General features: G+C 43.8%; 1 protein-coding gene across 2 annotated transcripts in view; it reads right to left on the bottom strand.

Moving 5' to 3' along the window:
• peak1 (pseudopodium-enriched atypical kinase 1) overlaps positions 1-18,258 on the bottom strand; it is a 78,187-nt gene that overhangs the window by 52,458 nt on the left and 7,471 nt on the right. Inside the window, exons 2-3 of one of the 2 annotated variants that reach the window (XM_079743794.1) lie at positions 14,114-14,218; positions 5,631-5,690 (exon numbers count right to left, since the gene is read on the bottom strand). The gene's annotated coding sequence lies outside the window, so the exon portion shown is untranslated. The remainder of the gene's footprint in view (positions 1-5,630; positions 5,691-14,113; positions 14,219-18,258) is intronic. The other variant, XM_079743795.1, reaches the window with a different exon arrangement.

Here is an 18,258-nt window from a genome sequence, read left to right as displayed (position 1 = left end):
CAGAGGCTTCTGGAGTTTCACACGGAGCCTCAAGGCCGGTTTCTTTTGCTTATTTGGGAGAAATATCTGGAAGAAAGCGGTGGAGTATTCAAAACACTCGGCGAAGAACAAGCCATTCCTTACATTGCTGGCGCTCTCTCTCTCTCGTTCTCTGCCTCTCTCTCCCCGACGCTCTCGACATAACACTATACTATCAGGAGACGACGTGGCGTAGCTGCTCGCTGTGCCCTCGTTTTCTTCCGAGCCTCGCAGAATAATTAACAAGATCAAAGCCAACGTGAGCCTTCGCCTCGGCGCGGTCGGCGCTCGGGGAGGAGGGTGGCTCAATCTGATAATGAGGAGTCAAAATAAAGAGATATCCCCACGCTGCTTGATTGTCCCTGAAGTCGGGGACATAGCTCTGTTAAAACCAGGGCCAACAGGCTCAGGACAACCCAGGACAACCCGGGCCAACTGGTTTGTTGTGATCAAAGCAGGAATACGGACTTCAATTAGTGGAATGATTGTATTGTAGGATTTTGAGCTGCTGGATTCGCTTCTGGTGGGGAAACTGTGTGCTTAGAATTGTAAAACGATGAGGTACTGTTTTCTGTAAAAGTGAAATTTGTGAAGTGCATGGATATTGTACTGGACAATGTTCAACACACATTCAGTGTTTTGGTAAAAGTAGACAATAGCTTCATGTTTTGACCTGACTATGTTTTGACGACCACTGGCACCAAGGACAATTTGGCAGATATCACCTAGAATTGGCTAAATACCGAACACATTCTGAAAGGACATTTGATACAAGGCAATCTTTTGGGGCATTTTACTTTCCTCTATATCAATGAGATTCATATTATACCCCATCACAAATCATACTCAATTCCACTCACATCTGCAGCCGGCAAGAGGAAATATATTCTTTAATTCAACTGTTGTTTGCTATGACATGATACTTCATAACAAGGGTCTCATCTGACAGTGAGTGCAAGTCATCTCGCCGTCTGTGGTGTGTTAACATGCAGGCGAGAGTCCGACCTCTACTCCAACCATAGAGGGTCAAGAATCCTTCTCTGCCGTGAAAAATTCCTCTGGCGCTACCGCTTCTGCGGTTAAACCACCATACAGAAAGAGAAAAAAAACAACCACCAAAAAATAAAAAAACGGAATTCCCATGGCGGTGTCCTTGACAGTGGTGTTGGACAGATAAACACATGTTTCCTCTTTACATAATCCTGTTAAATGTGGCTGAGTGTGTATTAGCCACAGACCTCCTCCGTTTTCTATCTGTATTGGGTTCAGTTATGTAATCAAGGTAAAAGGTTGGGGGGGGGGGGGGGGCGGACCCATTGCCAGGCAATCCACATTAATCAGGCTTGACGGATGGCAGATATCACTCATTCCACAAATAGCCTCTTGCCGGACGGAGGAACCACAGGGAGCATTAAGAAGAAAGCTTTTATGCATCAGTCTTTAAGGCCTTTTGAGTATGACCGAGCCCGCAAGCAAGATCTCGAAGCAATCGCGGATTGCTGCCCATTATTCACATGTCAAGATGGTATAGGGCCAGCACTGGGCCAGCGATAGTCATGCACCACTACATTCTTCTATGGAATGAAACCAGTGTTCAAAAGGCATCAGAGTAGAGTGCTGCTGAGTTCTAAACAAATACGGCACCATTATCCATCTCTCTTTAAATGTTGGGCCTCATCTGTTTAAAGAGTTACCAAACCTCACCAGACCCTTCTCACAGGCGGTGCCAAACACAGACTGTGGCTAGCTTAAATTGATGCCAGGTGATATTTTTTCACAAGGCGCATAGTTATGTTTTTACCAGAGATGCTGTAAGTGTCAAATCACCCTTTAAAGGCTTTCAACAACATTGTTACGGCTGTTTTCAATGAAGCAACTACAATTCAGGAATATAAAAATAAAATAGTATGCTTAAAGGGATACTCTTCAAGCATAAAGTATTCTTAAAGGGATACTCTTTAAGCATACTTAAAAGTATGCTTAAAGAATCCCTTTAAACTTAAGAGGGAACATTCTTCATTGTGTGTCCAGAAGGGGCAGCAAGGGAGTTTGCTGGGTTAGCATTTGCTATCAGACAGCCACTTCATTGACTTATGAGGTAATCCAGTAGCCTAGCTCCTGTTAATGAATGGAATTCCCTTTAATTACTTTCTGAAGATTTCCAATATTTCCATAATGCTCCAAGTGCCAGAAACAAGTCCCAGTCTCCAAACACACAGATACTTTGGGATCATTTTCTATCATTTTCTTATTAGACTACTCTGTGATGTGCCACTGACAAGTAGCCTTCTGCGTAGACTACCCAGCCAGACGCAGCTGATTACAGAAAATCGAAGTGCTGAGAATACTGGAATATTTTTATTTTGAAGCTGGGTTTCTTTGCTTTTGACCAATTATTTTTCCTGCCTGTCTGGTGTTTTTTGAAGATAAGATATGGCTGATTTCAAACGGTGTGCAGGTGAGAAGCAGGCTGCATAAATACCAGTAGTTATCCCTCCAGTTAATCAAGCAGAGAGAGCTGATCACCCAGAACAGATAAGAGTTATAGCCAGGGCAAGAAATAAAAGCAAGGGCAAGAGCACACTTGGAAGGGCAATCATTACTAGTACTACCAGCTATGTGATTTGTAGGGTCTTGTTCACTGTAGCCGCCAGATACTTGTATTCCTTTATTCAGCTAGTCTCTCTCTCTCTCTCTCTCTCTCTCTCTCTCTCATAATCACCAAGCCGTCCACATTAGACGTAAGAAGAAGAACACTTCTTCAAGTAGGAGCCAATCATTCATCTCCCCAAAGAGACGTGCCTACGCATTAAATCACGGATATCGTGCGACTCCACGCAAACCAAGCTGCTGTGGTCGGCCCCGCCCACCCCCCCTTTTCTGGAGGGCAGAAAATAATAAAGCCAAGATGAATATTTCACACAAGGTCACTGGATCTTATTAAATCCTAACCGCGATGGAAAGCCCGGCCCAGCCTGCTGCGATAGCAGGAGGGGCTATAGCGTCGCGGACGAAGATTGTCTCTGGCACGCTTTAATGAGTCAGAGGAAGGAGCTCTGCAGTAAAATATACACAGGAATTAGTTACGTGATAGCGGTTCAAGTCATAAAGTGCTCAGGGTGATGAAATGGCCCTGGCATAACTCAGGGACAAAAATAATGATACTAAAAGACGGCTTACGATAATTCACTCCGAGCGCATCGTTGAGCCGACGGAGCCACCAGCCAGGTCATATTTCCATTCTCGAGAAAGAGATGAAATTGTGAACAAGAGTACAATAGATCAATGTGTTCTGTTGCCAATATCGGTAAAAAAAAAGGACAGGTTTTTCATAATTTGCATAAGACTCTGGGGACTTTTAATGCAAATTCACTTACGCCACGCTAATGTTCAACCAACTGTATGAACCACAACTATTATAGCATAGGATGTAATTTGTTTATAAAAAAAAGATCCCTGGTCTCCAGAAAGAATGTTTGAAAAAGTATTTAGAAATTAAACATAATGGCTGATACCCTATGAATCTATGAATCAACAGTAGAATGGTGGCTATTAAGGATGCCCTACCCTGCTTAGGGGAATTTGATTAACGCTTCAGACCGTATGCTACCAAATATATATTTTACCCATTTAAGTGCCTTGTAATAAAAGGTGTCTTTGGACTTTATGACCATATAATAACAGCAGATAATAAGCAGAGGCACACAGGTAAGAGGATAATAGGATGAGGCATTGGCACACATTGGGGAAATTGTGTTTCAGTCGTGTTGAATATTCATCCTTTTGTTTTGGGAATTTCAACTCTCAGGTAGTTGGGAGTGTAAAACTGATGTAGTGCATACTGAACCTTTTGGTTCAACAAACTACTACTCTTACAACATAGGGCAGTATACCTTGTAGTGACTCAGGTTACATTGCAACCAGGGGTCTCATTCCCTTTCTGTTTCAAACCACTTTCCAGTCTGACATCACTGACCCTTCCTAAAGGCCCCAAAAAGTATATAACAAAAGAAGGTAACATATATACCAAACTGCTCTTACTTCTTGCAGTGTCATAACATCAAGATCCTATCCACTTTTGTTGTGTGTTGTCCCCAATTATGATAATCAAAACATTTCCGTCCGTTTTTGTTTAAATCTACCACTCAAGCACCTTGTTTTGTCATTAGCATAAAAAGAGCAACATAAATAGATGACTGATTGATTGACAGGATATTAGGATTAGTTGGTTTCAATGTTAAGTCCTCAGAGATGCAGGGTTGGCCATTTTTCATGGCAAACTGGGGCACATTGGTCATGGTGTGGATAGACTAATGGAGCTGTCACACTCAGACAGCCAGACCGAGATACACGATCTGTCCAGTTTGGACTTAATTTCCCCGGATAGCACACTCCAGACGAGCCACAAGGTGGCTCGTAGTAACCTCCGGTTCTGGGAGAGATTCCTGAAGTGTCATCGAGTCCACAGAAAACACAAAGGCTTTTTGAAAACTGAACTGTGACACCAGGACGACTATTTCATACCTTACCCATGTGATGCATCACATACATGATGTACGTGATGTAATGAAAATAAGAGAGGGTATCGTTGTGTATCTTAATATATACAAATAAAGAACGATATAAAACAATGGATTTCACTTCCCCATTATAGCTCTTTATCTAACAAAGTACCCCACCCCACCAAATAAGAACCACAGTAGAGTGAAGATGCCATGATAGGCACATAAAAGGTATTCAGCTGGCACGCTTATCTAAAACAATACATATTTGCATGAGACCAAAATATCCGGGCTCAAGCAACCAAAACCAGTAGTAGGAACCGAAAGTCACGACCACCCGCACTGCCACACAAAAAGGTCTATACTCTGCGCTATCTTGAATTTATCGGTAGAGATGATTGTAGATCTTTATGGTGTAAAGTCTACAAACTGCCCATCTCTGACATTTAAACAATGTCACATAGTCTACACACTGATTTCCAAACATTACATTGAGAGCCTTGGACAGGCTGTGAATAACACTGTGTTCATGCTTTCAGCACAGACAACAAAGGGCATTTGTTCTTCCTAGCAGTACACATCTACACCATTAATGATCAGCACCGCAAACATGACAACGGCGCCCCTATCGCCAGGCAGACTTCAGAGTGCCACAGAGCTCTCTCCCTCACATGTGTACAAATTAAGTCATTAGAAAAGGTGAACGAAAAAGCCTTCGCCGTAGAGTTTGACACCCTCACGCTGCACGGATTCTATTAATAGGATGTCAGGTCCCAAGTTAGCTTACTGAAATTCATAATATCCATGGGGAGTCGGGTTACAACGCAGAGTCGCCGGCACCTTAGTGTGACAATGATTATGGAGGATTAAGATTCAGAGCCCAAACAATGATTTGGTGGGTGGAGGCGCTTGGTAAGGCAAGAGGCTGCCAGGTGTTTTAATGAGTTTCTTTTCGGTCTTCCAAGTGCTAAGACAATCCTATTAGAAATCAATCCTGTGTTTTTTTGGGGGGGGTGGGGTTGTTTGTTTCGCTCCATTGGGTTGAGTTTCCCCTTCATTAGTTTCAACAACTCAACTCGAAACATCATTGGAAGAGGATTTGCAACTCACCGATCAACGACACGAGCCCGTACTCCTTCCCGTAAATTGAGTATTAGGCTTTGGCAGCACCTGGGGAATATTAAAAGGGGAAGTGGTTTGTTCAGTTCAACTCTCCACGTCGCAACATCACATAGTTAGCATGATGGCAATCAAACCAACACTAGATAATTATTAACCTATAAAACACATGGAAGCAAAACGAAAAACTGAAAAGGAACACACAACAGAGTACACAACGACCGAGTTTCGTCGAGAATTGTTTTGGGGTCGACTTGTCAACAACACAATCGAAACGGCTAAATAGAGCACAAATTAAAGCTAGGGTAGGTCAGTTTCAGAAACCAGGCAGGGTAAGCTCGATTTTTTTAAGCAATAAAACCAGCCTTGTGGAAAAGTAGACATGTGCAATGATTGCACAAGCAGAGTAAGTGTAGGTAGCCAGGCAGGTAGGTAGACAGGTAGGTAAGTAGACAGGTAGGTAGGGAGACAGGTAGGTAGGTAGACCGAGAATTGCAACCGTTTGGTCGCATATGTTCTCGAAGTTAAATATGTATTGACCTAGAAGGATAATTAGGAACATTTTTGCAGGTGCCAGCATTTTGCTGGCGCTCCTTACTAAGTTGGGATCACCAGGGCTACCAAATCAAAATGTTATGATTCAAATGATTCAATGAAATGATTATGCAGGCATTAATACAGGCCTGCCACTGCCACCGATACAGGGTTTGTGTAAGAGCATTTGGATGCATTGCAATGCAAGACATCCAAAATGGAAGATGATTACAAAGCGTTCCGTGAATCACTTACAGTGACTAAAAAAAAAAAGACAAAAAAATGCACCTGTGCAGACCTTTGAGAGGGAGTGGAACGGCACATCAGCCCCCCAGCACCACCTAGCCATGCGACCGGCTAGTCGTGCAGGAGGAATGGCCTGCGAGGCTAAGCTGCAAACAGCCAGGCTCCGGGGGGGGGGGGGGAGGCGCTTGCGGGCCGTGGCAGAGCCCGGGCACGGGCGCCGTGCTCGGCATACCACGCTCGGCAGCTGAGTCTGACGGAGACGTGCAGCCGCCGGACACCACAACACTCGGCGGACGCCACACTCCACGGCCATCCCTCCCACTGCAGGCTGGAATCCACTATGAACACTGTAGGCTCCCCAGTACGGCCCCCGACGCGCTCTGCACTTGTTTTGGCGATCAACATACCTGTATTTCATATAGACTCAGTCAGTCAGTCAGTCTGTGTGTCATTCAGTCAGTGTGTGTGTGTCAGTGAGGCAGTGTGTGTGTGTCAGTGAGGCAGTGTGTGTGTGTGTGTGTCAGTGAGGCAGTGTGTGTGTGTCTGTCAGTCAGTCAGTGTGTGTGTCAGACCAACACACACACACACGCACACACACACACACACACACACACCTTGGACAATAATTACTTGCCCCAAGCCCCCACCAAGTCTCATATTCTCTCCATTAGCATGGATCCACCAGCTGCTCCCATTCGATCTTCTGCAGGCACGCACACCTCGGCAAGCTGTGTCTACAGAGGGTGGGCCGGGGGGGGGGGGCTCGCTCTCCATGCCGGTCAATAAGCCATAACCCATGCGTCAGAGTGCAGGTGGCAGAGGACGAGACAAAAAGGGGCACAGCTGCGGACAATATCAATGCTTGCCCTTATCGGTAGGCCTCTGTAGAATATCTTAAGCCATGTTTCCGGGTTTGAACCTCAATGCCCAAGGACGACATGTAGGCGTCCTTGGGAAACACGCTCAAACCCCTCCCTGCTCCATAACTACGATGTATTGGATCAGAGCATCTGCTTAATTAATAGTCAACTTAAGTCCCAACACCCAGACAATGGGATAATATTACATTAGACTAAACTTGGAGTTTAGGGGTTTTTACGTGTTCAACAATTGAAGTTAACTTCTTGTAACATTGGCTCCAATTCACCCGAGGCAGGACAGAGAAATTATAATACCATTTCTAGACAATATAAACCTCTGTGCCAGTTTTCTCCCTTTTGTTTCCATGTTTTTCCATCTTAGTTGCCAGTCTTCTAAAAAAAAAAGCAAATTTGATTTTGGCAGTTTGACATCCGATGACAGATCTTAAGTCTTCATGGGGTTCATTGCTCCTCTGGCCTGAGAGGAAACACAATCCATCTACTTGAATGAAAGCCATTAGCCTAGATGAGGACTTTGAAGGGGAACTGCAACACTTTTGGTAGATCACTTTTTATAAGTTAGAGGGAAAAAAAACGTTATAGCTGGCATTGAATAATCACGGGATGTTGCTGGCCTAAATGATTCATGGAGATAAAGTAATAGTCCAGAAGAAAAACATCTGCTGTGCTATGAGGGGATTTCACTATTTTGCCAAGGACCAAAATAAATTTTGGCATCAGAGTAAAGGGTCATCTGAGGTATTCATTTGTGATACTTTAATTTAACTAATTGTATTCATCCATTATTATCTAATTCAACATTTTGAACATTTTGAGCCATCCTAGAAGTGGAAGTCCACATATGGGCATCCCTTTTTCCATTGTGCTTTGGGTCAAAGCCTGCTACAGCATGGACCTGTAAGGCTCTCCGAGACAGTAATTGTGATGTATACCAATCATGTGCCATAAAAATAAACTTATTTAAAAAGGAAACACAAGGAATAAACACAAGCAGATTGATGCACTTCGAGATTTCACATCACACTCCTCTAATGGCTGAGGTTAAATTCTTCATAAAGCAAAGTCCAAAGCAAACAAAGGCTAATTAATTGCAGGCAGGGCAGTCATAAAATGTTACGGCCTTGGCAGAACTTCTCGTTCAAATATGGTTTTACTTTGTTCAATGCTCATGGGGATCTAACAATCTATCAATTGTAATATTATTCCATTATAATGTCATCTTGAGATTTATTCAAATGCAAAACATATTTGTCCTATTGCATGTATTTCGCTAAAGTTCAATATGTAATAGAACGATAAGAAAAGATGTAAAGATAATCCTCCACACACATCATTGATGAGAGGACAGCATTGGTTGGGCTCTAAAGACGACAAAGGTCATTAAACAAATAGTTTGGGCTTTGTTTATCATCCCTTGCCGATTGTTCCACTGTTCCAGACCAACGTCCACATACCGGTTTACCCCTGAGATGGCGGTTGCCAGATTGCATTAACATTATACAGAGTGGAAATGGGCCAAATGGCCAGGATGGAGCTCTTGTGATCGATTCAAACCCAGGGATGGGGGGGGTTGGGCGGAGTGTAGGCAGGGGTTTCTTCTATATCATACACGCTTCATATCCCACAAATGAGAGATTAGCCATTAGTGGGAAGCGTCCGCTTTCATTCTCATCAATAATAGATGGTTGGATACTCCTTTACTGACAAGCTGGCTTTCCGTTTTCTTGCTGAATGTAGGCCCAAGGTTATTAGATCAGCCCCAATGTTAACCTTCATGCATTTGATGCTGATATTTTATGAGGAACCAGATGGATGGGATAGGATAAGAACGTATACGCAAATGCAAGAGCAAGAGAAAGTAAACCTTGCAATTGTGTAAGCGATTATTGGAGGAATAGCCATTCCATTATATAGAAAATGTAGCATAACTTCACTTTACACTTCTAAAGGCTGAAAACTTGAAAGGATGTACGGTTAGAAAAATAAAAAAAGGCATTTGACATCTCTAGATTTTATTGTATTACATTATAGCAAAAAAGTGCTTATAGCAAATAAAAAGTGAATTATTTGGTCTCAAACATTGGATGTTGTTTGAGTATGTGCTAATGGCATCATAAACTCCATGAAGATATTGAAATTGATGACAGCAGAGGAAGATGTGGCCTTTGCAAAATAGTTTGGCAAAACTCATATATTGTTCTGGCAAAGTCCTATAGACTTCATTGGAAATGGGACTGCAAACGAGATTGGAGTGACATGGATTAGGTTTTAATGACTTTATGGGCACAGTTTTAATGCACCATCAAAGGTCTTTATCATTGATATGATAATAAATGCCTGGTAAGCCAACTGTTATCTGCCACGGTGATCTTGCTTTCATGTTAGTCATCAGCATTGAGTGGGTGGTTCACTGCATCTGTATGCAAACACATTGTTTGAACAGCAGTCAACGCCAATTCATAAAGCAATCCTATAAAGGTCAACAAATGAGTATAAACCCTACCATACACACTCTGTAAGCGATAACTGTTCTGTCCATATATATATATATATATATATATATATATATATATACAAAGATATAACTATAATAATCTAACAAAATCAGACCTCAACCTGACCTTAGTTCTTTAATACATTTCTTGGCAGACATACTGTACTTTGCAGGAAAATGAAAGATGCAAAAGGTTTGGTAGGATGTAGATTGTTGGAAACAAAAAGGAAAATGTATCCTAAGGGACTGTATAGACCAGGTATGCAAATGAAGATTTGCTCTAATAAAACAACGACTCACAGTTCACACAGAATCGTCATGCATCTCCATTGTTTTACCCAATGTTTAAATGGTCACGTTATGTATGTATTCATTTCCATACAAAGTACTAAGATCCTTTACTCATTTCCCCAGTAGTGAAATAACGGTACGAACGGGATAGAACAACGGCATTCATACATTGATGACAGTGATCAAGAGCTTGCGGTCATTCAAAAGCTGAGCCAGAGGGGCCAACTGTCAACAGCAGAACAGCTGGACCGGATCTCAGATTGCAATTCCAAATATCGACTTTTGCTTTTGAAGATGGCCTGCAGATTTTCGCCATGCCATCTACAAAAGCATGATCCAGCTTAAGTGGCCGTGGCTGAAACAGCTCTGAAGCACAGCCTGTTTCAAAGCGTCCGTGATGAGGTTGAATTAACATTGATGAAATAGGTGGCTGGATAAAAGCGCTGCTTGGCGGAAGACCAAGTCGAGGGTCTCAGATTACAACATTATGCCGGGTACAACGGATCAAGAACATTCTTTACATGAAACCACAGGAATTTAAACTCCATTCAAAGTGAACTGCGATGCATTGGTTTGCATAATCGAGTGTAAGCATTTTCTTCTGCAATTCATAGGAGATCTCATTGTAAAAGGCACACGGGAGGTATTTACTCTTACCATGACTTTGACCTTATAATCTCATCATGCTGAGTTGATGAGGGGGCACAACAATATAGAAGGAAGAGCTGTTGTCTTGGTTATTTCCGGCAATAGGGAGACAGAAGCCTCGACAAAGTTTATTGATTTAAAAGAAACCCAAGAAGACAAAACGGATCCTCATAACTGAGATTGCACTCAAAATGTTAAAAAGGATAAAACAATATTCCTTCTTCTTCAGCACTGCCCTGGCCAAACATAGCCTTGTGCAGAGCTGAGCTGGTAGGGGTGTGGGGGATGTGGAGGTTGCATGCATGGGAAAGCATGTGCGTTTTAAGGCAGCCTTGACCGAGATCTGGGGGTGGGGAAAGGAGCAGTATGGGTGAGTCATTGCAGGCTATAAGGACTTATGACCCCTTCTCATGCTTTGGCACATTCCTGCCATGGCTAAGTTGAAACAGGCCTGGGATAACTCAAGCAGGGGGTCCACAGGGGACAAGGCCACAGTCTGGTGGACTTTGAGAGAGAGCCAGGGGAACGACTGGCTCCCCAATGTCACCTGTCCTGAGTACCCCCGAGTCCATCACCGCTGAGCCCCCTATTGGAACGAGACATTGGGGAACGTCAAAGGGCCGTCGTGTTACCTTCTGACCTGGGTTCTACCGAGGGCCAGTGGTGAGGGTATACGATGGACGTGGGAAACTTGAGCTGAAACGTCAACATCTGTTGTGCTGTGGCAGCCCAGAGCATACAAAACAAAAATGTAGTTTTCAAGCCAAACCCAATGCTTAGTCAAGGGGGGGGGGGGGGTGCTTAAAACATATAACTCAAACATCCTTCTTTTAGGTGATTTAATAGCCAAACAATGCTTCTAATAGGGTGCCTACATATGAGCTTTCCCTAGTCCTCCATCAGAAATGGCTGCACCAGCCAAAACAGAGAGATGATTTGGTATTGATTTTTACAGACCTCTGTGACTTCCTCTGTGTAATGCGGTTTTGCTCTCTGAGGTGCTTTCATGGGAAACGCAACAGCTGCCGGTTTCCAGCCCCAACCACACCAGAGCTGTTCAAGGGGCGGGGCTGGGGGGGGGGGGGGGGGGGGGGGGGGGGGGGGGGGGGGGGGAGAGCGGGAATAGGGGTGGGGGGGGGAGAGAGTGTTCAGAGGGCCAGGTTCGTTCTCCAGACTTTCATTGATCCTCCATGACCTTGCATTTCCACTGATGGGTCTTGCTTCAAGGACGCACCACTACCCAGTGGTCCATCTTGTCCCGTTCGAGTGCTACATTTCCTGTTAGCCGAGTACTTTGCATGGCTTTATCGATCCTGCCCTTAATGATGAAGGCCCCAAGGGGAACACTTAATATTGTTTACCATTGCAGCAAGATAGCAAGTGAGTTAGTGATTACTGGTGGGGTCGGAATTACTTTGGAGGGAAAGGAAAGAAGGCTAATGGCGTTCACCAAGGTCATGCACTGAGGACACTGACAGCCAATTAGCAGGGGCTAATTAGCAGGGGCTAACTAACCCTAACCCTATCATATTAGCACATAATGAACATTTTAAACGTTAAGTCTTTACTGAGGTATATAGGTATATTTTCTGAAAGGCAACTGACTTATGTCTTTGGTTCCGAGAAAGAATTAGTTTGTCGCAGAGAAAAGCTACCAAAAAAGGAGGAGAACATATCTTTGATCAAATAAACAAACACAAATTTGTGCCTGGTTATCACAACAGTAAAAGAAAAGGAATCCATTCCTGGGCGTGGAAGCAAATACATCCATCTTGGAGAAATATGCAGAGCGTTTACACAAGCCGGAGCAAAAACAACAGATCATCACAAAGGCAAGAGTATAACAGAAACGGAGAGAAGGAGACAGCACACAGCTAAGAGTATCATACAAGCCATTTTCAAATGACGCAAAAAAAGTCACTCTGTGTACTGCTGAGAACTGCAACACAATGTAGCAGATCGGCATAATAGCATTCATTAACACCAAACCAGGTTACACAAAACAAAAGCAAATTGAAATTGTGCTGTCATTTGTAGACAAAGCAAATTGGAACACACAACGGAAGGACTTTCATGCTTTTGCAAACAATGTTTAAAATAAACAGATAAATACCTTTAATATGTCTGACATGCAGCAACAAACTTTCAAAAGTAGCCTAAAGTGAAAATGCCAACAAAAAAGGTATTAAATCTCAAGCAAGCAATAAATTGCCCCACACGATACAATGTGCTCTCACTTTCAGGAAAAATAAATCCTCTATCCATACATAAACCTCAACATGCCTGAACATGTTCCTGACCGCCGTGTTTTCCTCATTCCTTCCCTACATTGCTCGATTCACACCTCAGATGTTTTCGCTCTGTTTACCAGCATGTCACTGTTTGTTTTTCATCCACGTGGTTTCCAAGGCAAGTACAGTTCCCACGTCCTGCTAACAGAACTACGACCTCAAACACCCCTCCCTCTCTCTCTTTCATCATCATCATCATCATCATCATCATCATCATCATCATCATCATCGTCATCTTGGGCTATTAGATGTAATTCAAGTCATGACATCTGGGTCCTGGTAATAATCCTAATACATATCTTCATGACTTAACAGGCTACAATTGATGGCTAGGTAATGGTTGACTACAAAATGATAGTATTATTAGTATAAATAGTTTAAAAGTTCAAGTTCACTAGACGTTGATATAAGATATATAATAATGATGTAGCTTTCCCAAGAAAATGTAAAGGATTGCATTGAAACACGCTCACATATCCCAAATGTAAATGGACACATTTTGCATGAAGGAATGTTATTCAGACTTTTTGTGGAACACTTATATCTAGAATCCAAAGACATCTCGGGAAAACATTGGGTGGCCAATCTAACAATGACTCTTGCTAGAGAGTCTATCCGTATCCACATGTTTGTTCACACACACACACACACACACACACACACACACACACACACACACACACAGAGCTAGAAATCCATCCTGTCTCTTTGTGTTTGTTTTGGCAAACTTGTAAATAAAAGACAGAGAGAGATTTATAGCCAAGGCAGGCGGGAAGGAGGGGGAACAAAGGAAGAAGCTTGTACATGGGCCAGGAACCTCCAGTGGTCCCAACAGCTCTGGGCTTCATTCACTGGACACAATATAGCCTCGCAGCGGCTAATCCTGAGCAGAACACCACGTACCCCCTTCTGAATAGCACATTCTAGTATTAACGTCCAAAATTAACAAGCCTAAACTAGACTATGGGGCGGAATACATTTGGGAACAAATTCTGAAGCAAAGATTTTGTTATCGGTTATTTAAAACAGTGAGTTCATTGAATCAGAAATGTCCAACACTAGGCCGGTAGGGGAAGAGGCTTGACTTACCGGTTAAATGGAAGTCTCTTATATCTTCAACAGAGCCAGGGGGTTCGGATAGAACAGAGCCAGGGATCGGATAGAATCACCAAGCTTCTGGAGAATGCGTTTCCTCTGTGGACGAGAGAAACAAAGATTCATTAAAACCTTCACTCTTTTGAAACTAGCTCCAAAGAATTCCATTAGCTATTAGAAAAAACACAGTGAATAGTAAACAGTAATAAGTCAATTATTCTTAATTTCTAAGTCGGACCGCATACAAGATCTCGTTATCAAAAGTAATTACGCTGATAATCATTATTCTTGGTCCATGGAATTATGATGTAATAATTTTGACCAGTTCAGAACAAAATTTGTCTCTAAGATGTTTATCACAACAAATGAATGTTACCTTCATAATACAGATCACCCAAAACAAACCACAACGCATTAAATCTACTGCTTCAGATCACCAAAATCAAAACCTGACATGGTAATATTACCTTCAGGTCATAGATCACCAAAAACAAAACACAACACATTAATATTACCGTCGTGTCACAGATAACGAAAAACAAAACCGTGACACAGTGTCAACATGCCTCATTCCTAAATACAAACACTCCTTTCAAAAACCACAAATTCATCCGCACATGCCTTGCCTCACTCTCTGCATATTCATGTGTTCACTCTCGGCAGTGTCTGACCGGGATGAAACAAGCTATATAAGGATTTGTTGTGGCCACAGCTAGTGTTGTCCAAAGAGGCTGCATTCGAGTAGTGTGTCTGTTTACACATTGTTCTTGATAGAGTTGGCTGCTCCAGGTCTCGTAATACGGACTCCAACTCTAATATTTATTTGGCTGCTGTGCAGTTGGAAGGTGATAGTGAAGCATGGAAAACTGCTTGGTCCGTGTTCCGGCAAGCGTGCAACCATTTCTGCGTGTGTGTTGAGGGTCCTGGGTTAGGGGAAGTGATGGAGGTCGAGAGAGTGAGCCAGTCGGCGTGAGTGAGTGAGTGAGTGAGTGAATGCGGTTGAGAATGCAGACAGGTTGTATGTCTTTTGTACATTTCAATAGGACCATGGAGGGCCAAACTATGTGTTCTTTATACAGAGGAACAAGGGAAAGAGTACGAGAGGAAGTAATCAAGAGAGAGACACAACTTCACTGAAGATTAAAGTAATTAATTCGGCCTGTGAGCAGGGGCCGGGGGGAATGTGTCTGAACCGACTGAGGTACAACTGAAGCAGCCAACCAACGTCCGGCCATTCATCCAGGTCTCAGCAGTGCTCGAGTGTAGTGGCTTGGGTGTGTGGTGGTCTGCAGTGTGACCGGAGGTATCTTTCAGGACCAAATAGCCCCAACCCCTTTCTGCTCATAATCCGTTGTATCCATTCCACACAGCCAATGCAAGGTGCGTTTGATGAAAGCGTTTAGCTAAATGATTTCATCATGAATCATCCAACGTTCTATGGTTGCTTTTCTCCACATCTGCTAGAGGGTCGGCCTATCTCAGGAGGTAGTATGGGTTGACTTGTAACTGGAAGTTTGCTAGTTCGATCCCCGGCTCATCCTAACTGAGTGTCAAGGTTTTCCTTACTGCTCCAGATGAGCTGGCCTTTCATGGATGACTCTGCCATCAGTGTGTGAATGTGTATGAACTGTTGTAAGTCGCTTTGGATAAAGGTGTCTGCTAAACACCCTAAAATGTAAATGTAAAATTGGACTGGTTTGGCTCAGTCAATTATGCGAAATGCAATGCAGTGATGATGACCATTCATATTTGTATTACTTTGGGGAAAGGCTACAGACATGAGTGGTACATCACAGAGGATCTGTAGCCTACTTGTGTAACGTGAGCATTTGGTGGGGCCTGATGAAAAAACATAACACTATAAGCCCTCATTAGGATGCATATGCATTATTATTATTAGCCGCTTTGATCTTCAGATGCAGCCCAAAAAGATGCGTTCCCTGACGGAGAGAAACATGCCAAGCTCGGCAGAACGCATATCAAAGGCTTTTCCCTCCATATGATTAGCCTGGAACCAGAGAAGACATTACACAGCAAGGAGGAGCAACAGTGGTTAGATAACTGCTCAGACCGATGTTCTCAAAGGATCTACGGGAATAAATTAACATGGCTATTTACATGCGTTTTGTGCATGTGATCAACCGTTAGGAAAATCCATTGTGGGGGAGGTGGGGGCTTAATTGGCCATGATGTGAAGAAAACAAGCTTATATTGATACATAGAATCATGTATCCCTAATCCTAGCTATTGTGGGGAACATGCCCATGTTGCTTGGACACAGTACATTACATGCTACAATTTGATACTTCTCATTTGATACTGTGTTTAAACAGTTAGTATGTCAAGGACAGAGACAACTAAGAACACAGGAAAGCTCACACAATTTAAATGGCTCCAATTGACACATTTACAAAAATGTAATTAACCGACAGATGAATGAACAAACCCAATAAACAAAAAGGCCAATTCATTGAATTGACGCCAGGGCTACGCTTGTCACACATAAGGAATGCAGGTTATTGCCCGGGTTGAGCAAACCATGTTTGAAGAAATACGTAATAGAAAACAAAGGCAAACTATTTTAAGCAAACATCATGTTGTTAGAGTATGACATCACCATTCCTGCTGGAGCCAGGGCAGAAAAAGAAAGGCGTGCACTGATCCGAAACCAGCAGTTTGAATCACATGTGCATGGCATCACTCACTATATATAAACCGGATTCGGCACCACGACAATAAAACAAACCCCAAGAGCTTCTGACATCTCAAATGGCCAAAAACATGTCTCCATCTCTGTCCCTGTTCAACTTCTCTAGCATGCCATCCCCCCTCCCACTTCTTAATCTCTTCTTTCTGCATTGTTGGGCGTTCCATCTGGAAGGCCATCTTGCGATCTCCTCTTCACCCTTGGACCCCCGAGACCCGAGCCTTCCGTCTGCGCTCTGGAGCTCCAGGGGAGGTCTAGCGTAACGCTACCACCAGACGGCTCCGGCGACAAAAAGGGGGAAACCCCACAGATTGTCGCGGTGAGGGCAGCCACCCGTGGTCTTCCTCCACCGCCGCCAGGGTTAGCTCCCAGTGTGATTACGGTCGCTGCTAATTACAGCTCCGTCCATCCGCCCCGGCTCCCAGCGACTCCCGACTTGGTGAGCGGAAAAAACACAAGAGTCGGTTTCCACAAGAAAAAAACGTTAAGGCCATCCTCAACCAAATAAACCATGGGTGGGTGGATGGTTAACTTGTTAAGGAGCTGCTCAGGGCCATTGCTGGAGGTCAACCACCACCCCCACCTCTCCGACGAGGGAAGCCCGTTAACTGGTGAGAGGCCACTGGGATGGCGTTTAATGGCCGAGCCAGAGGCATGATGTAATCGGTACCACGGCCGTAAAGTCGGGGTTAAATATAGAACGTGCAGACAGGGATGTTGTTCACCAAATCCTCCAGATGCTCTTTGGGTTACGAGTTCCCCCGGGGGGGGGGGGGGGGGGGGGGGGGGGCGTTGTGATTCTACGCACTCACGGTGTTGTCAGATGCTTCACGAGAGATACGGTGGAAGTCTCTCCCCCAAATGGTATATGTTTTGATATTATTAGCATATATTAAGTTCCTTGTCTGCAGCGATAATGACATCAGTGGTTCTCAAAGCTGTGTGTGTGTGTGTGTGTGTGTGTGTGTGTGTGTGTGTGTGTGTGTGTGTGTGTGTGTGTGTGTGTGTGTGTGTGTGTGTGTGCGCGTGTGCGCGAAGGATTTAGTCTCTCCCACTACGGATGGCTAGCTTGCTGCTCTCACTGCTCCGCCATCCTGAATATATCCCAAATATAACCAGTACTGTTGTGGTCTTCTGGCTTGGGTGGGATTTCCAATGGGATTTGCCTGGAGAAGACGTTGTGTTTGCATACGCGTTTTGTCTTTTGGTGCTTCCAGATCAAGTTGCGAGCAACAGGTGCACTGCCAAGGTAGGTTGCTACTGACAGAAGAGGGGACACACCGCAGGGCTGAGTGACAGTAGGATTGAACTACATTACCCTGGTCGGGTGGGGGTAACTCGAGGTAGGGTAAGCTCCCCCAGATGGACGTAGATTTAAATTGAGGGCACTGAACATTATGACTTGTGGGAAAACCTTTGGGCCACGCCAGAC

This window comes from Pollachius pollachius, assembly GCF_949987615.1.
Source record: "Pollachius pollachius genome assembly, chromosome: 9".
NCBI lineage: Eukaryota > Metazoa > Chordata > Actinopteri > Gadiformes > Gadidae > Pollachius > Pollachius pollachius.
This window is presented reverse-complemented; position numbering and strand designations above follow the sequence as displayed.